Source organism: Leguminivora glycinivorella, chromosome 16 (assembly GCF_023078275.1).
Source record: "Leguminivora glycinivorella isolate SPB_JAAS2020 chromosome 16, LegGlyc_1.1, whole genome shotgun sequence".
Taxonomy (NCBI): Eukaryota; Metazoa; Arthropoda; class Insecta; order Lepidoptera; family Tortricidae; genus Leguminivora; species Leguminivora glycinivorella.
In genome coordinates, this window is record NC_062986.1 from 8,163,485 (window position 1) to 8,171,860 (window position 8,376).

Genomic DNA, 8,376 nt, shown 5'->3' on the forward strand with positions numbered 1-8,376 from the left:
TTATGTGCTGCAAGATAAGTTCATTGATATTTGAAGGTGTATTTCTCTCTGAAGGTCCCAAAGTTTTAATCACACAACACACCCCTAAGTTTTTTCTTTATATTCGACAATATTTTTGTTTGTATTTCGGAAACGGTGTTTTCCGTTTTCTACACAATACAAGACGCCGTCGTTAAGAAGCTTAATACTGAATAACGCTTTGAACATAAAAACCTACAAACTTACAGTCTTATTAGCTAACGTATGATATCACTCACAATACTTACCACAATCTTTACCTTTGAAAGTCTTCGGCTAAAATCAGAATACAAATAAAATAAATACAACAGACAACTTTTTATCAGCCGCGCCGCAGCCCTGCTGACCGACCCGCGCCCATTTTAGCACAACCGAAATATCTTTCAAAATCAATAGCTGCTGGCTCGTGCCTATACACTGTGGGAATGGCTATACCGGCAAATGGTATGGTAATTTTTTTTACTACTTTCATTTTGAATATTGCTTTACATAAAAAGTTGTTCATAAAAATGGCACTAAAAATTGAGTTAAACCTTTTTTTTTCTAAACCTACATGTAGATTGTAGAGTTTAATATGTGACTCGATTATGTTTACATAATAATACGAGAAGGGTATATATGTGACGTTATCTGGGTAAAGGGACCTTATGGTCGATGGCGCTTACGTCCCGCGTCGTCGTATTTGTACACGAACATCGCTCATAACGACGTAAGCGCCATCGACAATAAGGCCCCTTTACCCAGATAATGGCACATTTTTAAGGCCTTTGTTGTATAAGCCCGCTGGTGACTGTACCTACGTGTGACTTGGCAACATGATATTCAATGTTAATAATCCATATGTTTTTGAAATATAAACATATAGATTTTTCCTTTTTTATTGTGGAACGTACCAGAACGGTTGGCTAGGGTTGTAAACCTTGAAATGTAGATGTCGCTGGTGATGCATCACAGTCGCAATGGTTAAATTCGCAGTCATAGACGGATGGTCGGCTGGCGCAATTGGTAACGCATTGGACCGGCAATCCAAGGATGTGGGTTCGAGTCCCACGTTGGCCAGAGTCGATCACTGTTGATTTTTTTCATTGCGATTGATGTCTGCATTTATAATTTGCGATGATATGCAATGGCATCGGGTCAGTGTATAACGTCAGTTTGCTTCCTCATCAGCGTTAAGTATATACTGTTTTCTCAAACATGCAATGAAATATTGTCTTTACGTTCCTTAAAATGGGCTGGGAAGTATCGCTTTTTGGGCGCAACAACTCGAGAGGACTGTAAAGGGATTTCATATTATTTTTTAGGCCTAGGCCTGCAAAGTAAGGGATTTTTTTTTTAATTTAATTTCGACAACATTTTTTAGTTCATTGTATGTGTGAGAAAAGCACTATACATGCCTCGGCGTGAAAACGGATTCCCGGCCTCGTATCCCTATCCGGCCTCGCTCGCATGCTCGCTCGGCCGTATATACCCACTTGGCCGGAAATCCTCATTTTCCCGGCCTCTGATGTAATGTACTATTACACCTCACAAGATACCTTCATAACTGATAATAATCATCTGAAGCATTACAGGGACGGGTAGACCTTAGCCTGGTCAAGTCTCCAATCTGATTTGTTTGTGGCTTTCCTGCTCCAACTTTTCCCTCCTAAGGTCCTGATCTCCTGGTATACGCCGTCTAGCCATCTGAGCGTGAGCTTGCCTTTACCTCTACTGTTTCATAACTGGTACTCTAATTCCGTTTCATAGCCTCTTCGCAAGTGTTACGCCCGTGTATCGTAATACCGTAGTTTCTCCTTAATTGCCTTGGCGCTAGTTTTCCGAACATGGGCAGTTATCTCGCGCTCATTGGCAGGCTGCCTTAAATAAAATGGCGGCTTAAACGTGCGCTCATAACCTGACCAGTGTTGTTGGAGCTTGGGAGCGCTAGCCTCTGTTTATATACAGGGTGACATTTTATCGGTGAAAAAAAAGTTGAAAAGTAAAATTTTTCGGAACACAGATATAGAGCCGGAACCGAGTAAGTTTATGATTATGGTGAACCGGGACAATTCCAACTGGAGGCATTGTCGACTAATCGAAATATAATATATAAACATAAACAAAAGGCGAACTTAATACCACTTAATATCATGGTATTAAGTTCGCCTTTTGTACATTAAGTATGTCTTTTGTGCAATAAAGTTTAAGTAAATAAAAATAATCGTTTTAGGTTTAGTAAATTTATGTTTATGTATTATATTTCGATTAGTTGACAATGCCTCCAGTTGGAATTGTCCCGGTTCACCATAATCATAAACATACCAGTCAACTTTAAGGCAAAGCAGAGAAAAAAGATTGTAGGCGGTGCATTGGAAACAAAAGGTGCATAGGATTAGGTACTATATTAATACTACTACTAAACTAATTAACTATGGGTCTGGTTTGGAGATTCAGAGGTAGGTACCATACTGTAACGGCTATGTCTGTTTAAAATAAAAATACTGGGTTCATCTTTCCCTAGCCAGACCCTACTTGTGATAGTGCTATAAAATTTAATATCCACCATTATTGAATTGGAAAAATTGGAACACCGATTAAATTTCACCGTGTATATGTTTGTAAAGGGGAGAGACGGGAGGGGTGGAAAGTGGCGACTATGAACAATGTGCAGTAACGGCCAACGGCTCCGGCCATAAAGGCTCGCTTCCGGTGAAATCGTGTTTGGTTTATAGAGGGTGTTTTGTTTGAATATGAGCGCTATTTGAATTGAGATGCAGATGGATTGAGGTAGTGTAAAGCCTGAGTGGATGCTCGGAGCGTGCGTCCACCCTATACTGCGTCGACGCGAAACGCCACCGAAATGCAGCAGAGATGTAGTTTGGCTCTGTCGCGCCAATAAGCAAGAGCGATAGAGATATATAGCTACGAAAGTGATATTATCGTGAGCGTTTGTGCATTCGGATACGCACACAGTATTCGTAGAACCTTACGTTACGAATGTAGGTATAACAAGAAGCTCAGTTTTTAGAAAATATTTTTCTTTAAGGCTGCTTTCGAGAAAAACGTCAAAATAATGTAAAATTGATAGTTTTAGTCGGTGAAATACTACACTTTCCGTTATCCAATAGATATATTTAATTCAAGTTTCAATTAGAACATCTTATCATCTTGATGCTTAATGACGACCGGTCTGGCTCAGTTGGTAGTGACCCTGCCTGCTAAGCCACGGTCCTGGGTTCGAATCCCGGTAAGGGCATTTATTTGTGTGATTAGCACAGATATTTGTTCCTGACTCATGGATGTTTTCTATGTATATAAGTATGTATTTATCTATTTAAGTATCTATCGTCGCTTAGCACCCATAGTACAAGCTTTGCTTAGTTTGGGGCTAAGTTGATATGTATAAGGTGTCCCCAAGTGTAAGCTGAAACTTGAGTAGGTAGTTTCATATGCTCTTCCTTATTCTTTTGGAATACCTCAGTATTGTCACTTACGTTTTTGTTTGAATAATCGACACTTTTGACACTGGCAGATCGGTGTCATATCAATCAATCAATCAATTATATAATTATTCATATCTTACTCACATTTTACAAACATTGTTCGAATAGGGTAATAGATAATCATCGAAGTCCTCTCGTGGGGTTAATGATTATGAAAGCGATATGTGTAGTCTATGATATATTGATGAATGTTTCTTTTGTTACATTTATAAGATCATTTGAAATGTTTTATTGTCATGAGAAAGAACTCTTGACGCCTATAAGTACTTGACGCGGAGTTACGCTCTTTTCCGATTTTAGTTCAACGTATCTAAGAATCTACCTCAATAGTAAAACATCCGTACTAATATTATAAATGGGAAAGTGTGTGTGTCTGTTTGTTTGTCCGTCCTTCACGGCAAAACGGAGCGACGAATGGTCGTGTTTTTTTAAGTGGAGAGACAAGATGTGAGATACATTGTATTATCACGCGATTGCCAAGGCAGTCCATTTTTTTAAAACATGAAATATTTTTAATATTGATATCATGATATGGTTGCTTTAGGATATATAAATATCCGATATTTGTCATTTGTTTTTAAATTTTACAATACAAAAATGGTTTTAAAATTGTAACATTATCAAAAATATAGTTTTTCTGTGTTTGTTACTATTTTTCTACGAAATGTTATGTTTTTTAGTAGAATTTTCCTTATCTAAAGTTGTATTCATAAATAATGCAACAAAATAATAATATGCCTTCCATACAAAATGGATATATATCAAAGTGGATATATATCGGGTGTAACAAAAATGGTGGTGATCCGTTTAAGGGCGTATTCAGTATCGTATTCTCATCAGCAAAAAAGTAGGATAAAAATTTTTTTTCGCAAAAAATTTTTTTATCTTTGTATGGAGATTCAACCGATTCGCGCGGCCCGGCTCATACAAAAGTGAAAATTTTTTTAGCGAAAGTTTGCGAAGCGAAAGCTCAAGCGAAACTTGAGTGTACTTTTTGTCTCTTTATAACACGAGCGAAGCCTCAGGCAAAAGCTAGTATTATATAATTACAAAAACACACCAATTACACACTTACAAACTAACACAAAACTACACAAAGCAACCAATAGTCATTACTCCAAGGAATAACTAAAGTTAGCGTTACTCGTAATCCATCAGCGTCGGACATGATTACGATAGTAAATGGTACGGAAATTTGGGACCTAATGAAAATGTGCCTATGCATGCTAGTAAAAGATTGTTATACAAGGGTGCAAAGTTGTATTTTAACGCCTAGTGTGGAATTGAAAAACGAGCAAGCGAAAGGATTCTATAGTTGAACCACGAGCGAAGCGAGTGGTTCGAGAATAGAATCCTGAGCTTGGCGAGTTTTTCAACACACGAGAAGTAAAATACATTTGCACCCGTGTGTAACACAAAACTTTTCCCCTCACTATAGCGAGGAAAGTACAACGCAAAAAACGCGTTTATCACGGCTTCCAGGGTGGCTAGCCGAATGGCACAATCGCTCACGAAACGCTCACGAAACGAAGCGCTAGTAGATATCTATCTCTATCGCGCTTGCGTATTGGCGCGACAGAGCCAGCGGCGTATCGCTTTCGTTTGGCGTCGGAGAAATGCCATTCGGCTACGGGGCCTGTACATCTATAGGTGGTAAATCATCTTAATCACTAGATTCACCCAGTTTTATCAATTTTAAAGCAGAAAATTTGACTATATTCAAGGTTGAACTACTTTATCCACTAGTGGATAAAATGCGTTTTACCCGCTGGTATTAAAGGAAAAAACACGTGTTTCCGAGCTAGTGAGGGGAAAATAACTATTATGGGAACTTGGTCACGATATCATTATACTGAAGAGATATACACACTCGGAAAAGAACTGCTCTCTGATACTTAATAAGTACATGTTACTTATCAATGCTCTGGCCTCCAACTCTACGGCGTTTCGCATGGCAGAAATGCCATTCAGCGGCCATTCACATGGCATTTCTGCGACGCGAAACGAAAACGAAACGCCGCGAAAGGTAGTCTGGCTCTGTCGCGCCAATACGCAAGGGCGATAGAGATAGATACCTACGAGCGTTTCGTTTCGTGAGCGTTTGTGCCATTCGGCTACGTACCCTGGTTTGACAGAGGCAGTTGGTCGACAAAGCGAAGGGCCCTGAGAGGCTCATCACTACAGCACATGTTGGTCGAGAAAATGATGCCATATAGGCTTGTGTAGGACATGTACTAATAGTACAAAAGACACGATTCCCTGCACTGTACTAGACCGAACGACTCCCAAATGATTCTGCTCTCTAGGACATTTAGTATACTCACACACACGCAATAGAATAGGAGCGAAAGGAGCAAAGAGCCGAGGAGTGACAATGACAGCAAAGCGATCCGTGTGATCCGACCGCAACCGAACTAAAACCGACTGACTCGGACCGAGAGCGCGCGCGAGAGCGAGCGAGCGTTACTGTACGCCATATGCACAATTTGTCTCTCGCTCTCTCGGTGTATTACTGTCCTAAATGTCCTAAAAGAACGAACTAGTACACTTCGGAGATCGTACTAGTTGGGAGCGATCTTTTCAGTGAACGAGCAGGCACAACTATAATGCCATAATTGGACACGACTTTCCTTCCCTGGCATACGGATTTATTTGTTTCTTTTACCAACTTCTAGCACGTTGCTGCACCAAAATACTAGAAGATATAAGATAAATTATGTTTCAGATGATTTCTTTCAGACAGTTGCTAGTGACTTAAATCTAGACTCGTAACAAAACTGAGTTTTTTGATTGAAACACATAAATTATGACAGGGACATTACCCGATCCATATCCTATTAATTTTTCCCCTCACTAGCTCGGAAACACGTGTTTTGTCCTTTAATACCAGCGGGTAAAAACTCATTTTATCCACTAGTGGGTAAAGTAATTTGACCTTGAATAAAGTCAAATTAACTGATGTAAAATTTTAGGTGAATCTAGTAATAAAGATGAACGGAACACTGGAAGCAGTGATAAATGCATTTTTTGCGTTGTACTATAGTGAGGGGAAAAGTTTTGGTTACACTCGGGTGCAAATGTATTTTATTACAAGTTCCTCGAACCACTCGCTTCGCTCGTGGTTCAACTATAGATCGTTTTTCAATTCCACACTCGGCGTTAAAATACAACTTTGCCCCTTGTATAACAAATAACTATTATCTCAAAGATCGAATTGCGACATAAACAAAGAGCAATTTCCTCAAACTTTGTTTCTGTTACCTTTTTAATCAAGCCAACAATAAACAAGTTTACCGGCAAACAAGATTCTTAAACTTACCTATATACACGTATCAGCGGCCAGAATCTGTACGAGACATTCTGATTGATGGGCTGAGTCCTGAACAAACTTATGAAGATTAATAATAACGGCACAGCCGACTTCAAATATAATGAACCGCTCACAATATCTGAACACGTGTAGCTTCTTGTGAAAATACATCCAAAAATATAAATAAATAAATATTGGGGACACCTTACACATATCAACTTAGCCCCAAACTAAGCAAAGCTTGTAATATGGGTGCTAAGCGACGATATACATACTTAAATAGATAAATAGATACATACTTATATGTATACATAGAAAACATCCATGACTCAGGAACAAATATCTGTGCTCATCACACAAATAAATGCCCTTACCGGGATTCGAACCCAGGACCGCGGCTTAGCAAGCAGGGTCACTACTCACTACCGACTGAGCAAGACCGGTCGTCAAATCGATCGACCAATCCAAAAATATGATAATGAAGCTTGTTCAGATATTCCTGAGCGCATTAGTTGTTCCAATATAACCTTCAAATCAAGAGTGAACAGGCATCTTCTGGGCGAGCTCACTCCATCGTAGGCCACGTCTTTGCCTTTGGCTAGTCTGTGGAGAAGAGTAAGCCCATTTATTATTTAAAAAAAATCTGAAGCGACAGTACCAGTACTTTATATCCATTACACGTGTACAGATGCCACCAAATATATCGGAACGGCCGAGGTGCTCATAAATGTCTGGACACGTTCTATAGCGACTTGATAACCGAGGCGTTTAAGGATAGTTGTGAACGCGTTAGTTGTTCCAATACCAGTGACACCAGTGTGCGTAGCCGAATGCACTAACGCTCACGGTAATATCTGTTTCGTAGCTACCTATCTCTATCGCTCTTGCGTATTGGCGCGACAGAGCTAGAATGCATTTCTGTCGGCGTCTGGCGTCGATGATTGCCATTCGGCTATGCCGGCAGAGGCGTTTTAGGAGAGCCCGTGGCTGTTTCAATTTATGTCTGAAACGACTATACGCCACCTATTAAATCAAGTATTATGTAAGTCTTTGTTTGCTTATAATTTATTTGGCTAAATTATATCTTAGTCTTGAATACGTAATACAATACAAGTATACAACATGACGTTGTTGATGTTGCCTTAGTCTGTTCTACGGTTTTGATTTAACTTGGAAAGTTTTGTTTATGAACGGACAAGAGGGGGCAAAATAGAAATACAAAAATCTGTCAACGTGGTCAAAGACATGCACTAACCTTCTCTCCGGGAGTCAGGAACTGCAGGCAGGATTGGCTGGGGTCCACAATTCATCACGGAAGCACAACCGTTTTCGCACATGTCTTATAACAGTCTGTCATAGGTGTCAACCACTAATTAGAGGGCCGCGCGGGCGGGGCGAGGCGCGAGGGGAGGGGAAACATATCTTTTAAATATATATGGTTAGGTAGGTAGAATTATAGGTAGAATTTTGAACAAGTTTGTTATGTACCTATTTAGTTCGTGTGTTTAGGTTAACATGTATTAGAGTTCGACTCTTGCAAACAAGTGTTTTAAAAGTTTTCTA

General features: G+C 39.6%; 1 non-coding gene across 1 annotated transcript; it reads left to right on the forward strand.

Annotated features, from left to right (window-relative positions):
- The first annotated feature begins 1,005 nt into the window (after nt 1-1,005).
- Trnaa-ggc lies at nt 1,006-1,077 on the forward strand. The gene has a single exon. It is a non-coding gene; the product is annotated as a tRNA-Ala (tRNA).
- The last annotated feature ends 7,299 nt before the right edge of the window (nt 1,078-8,376 follow it).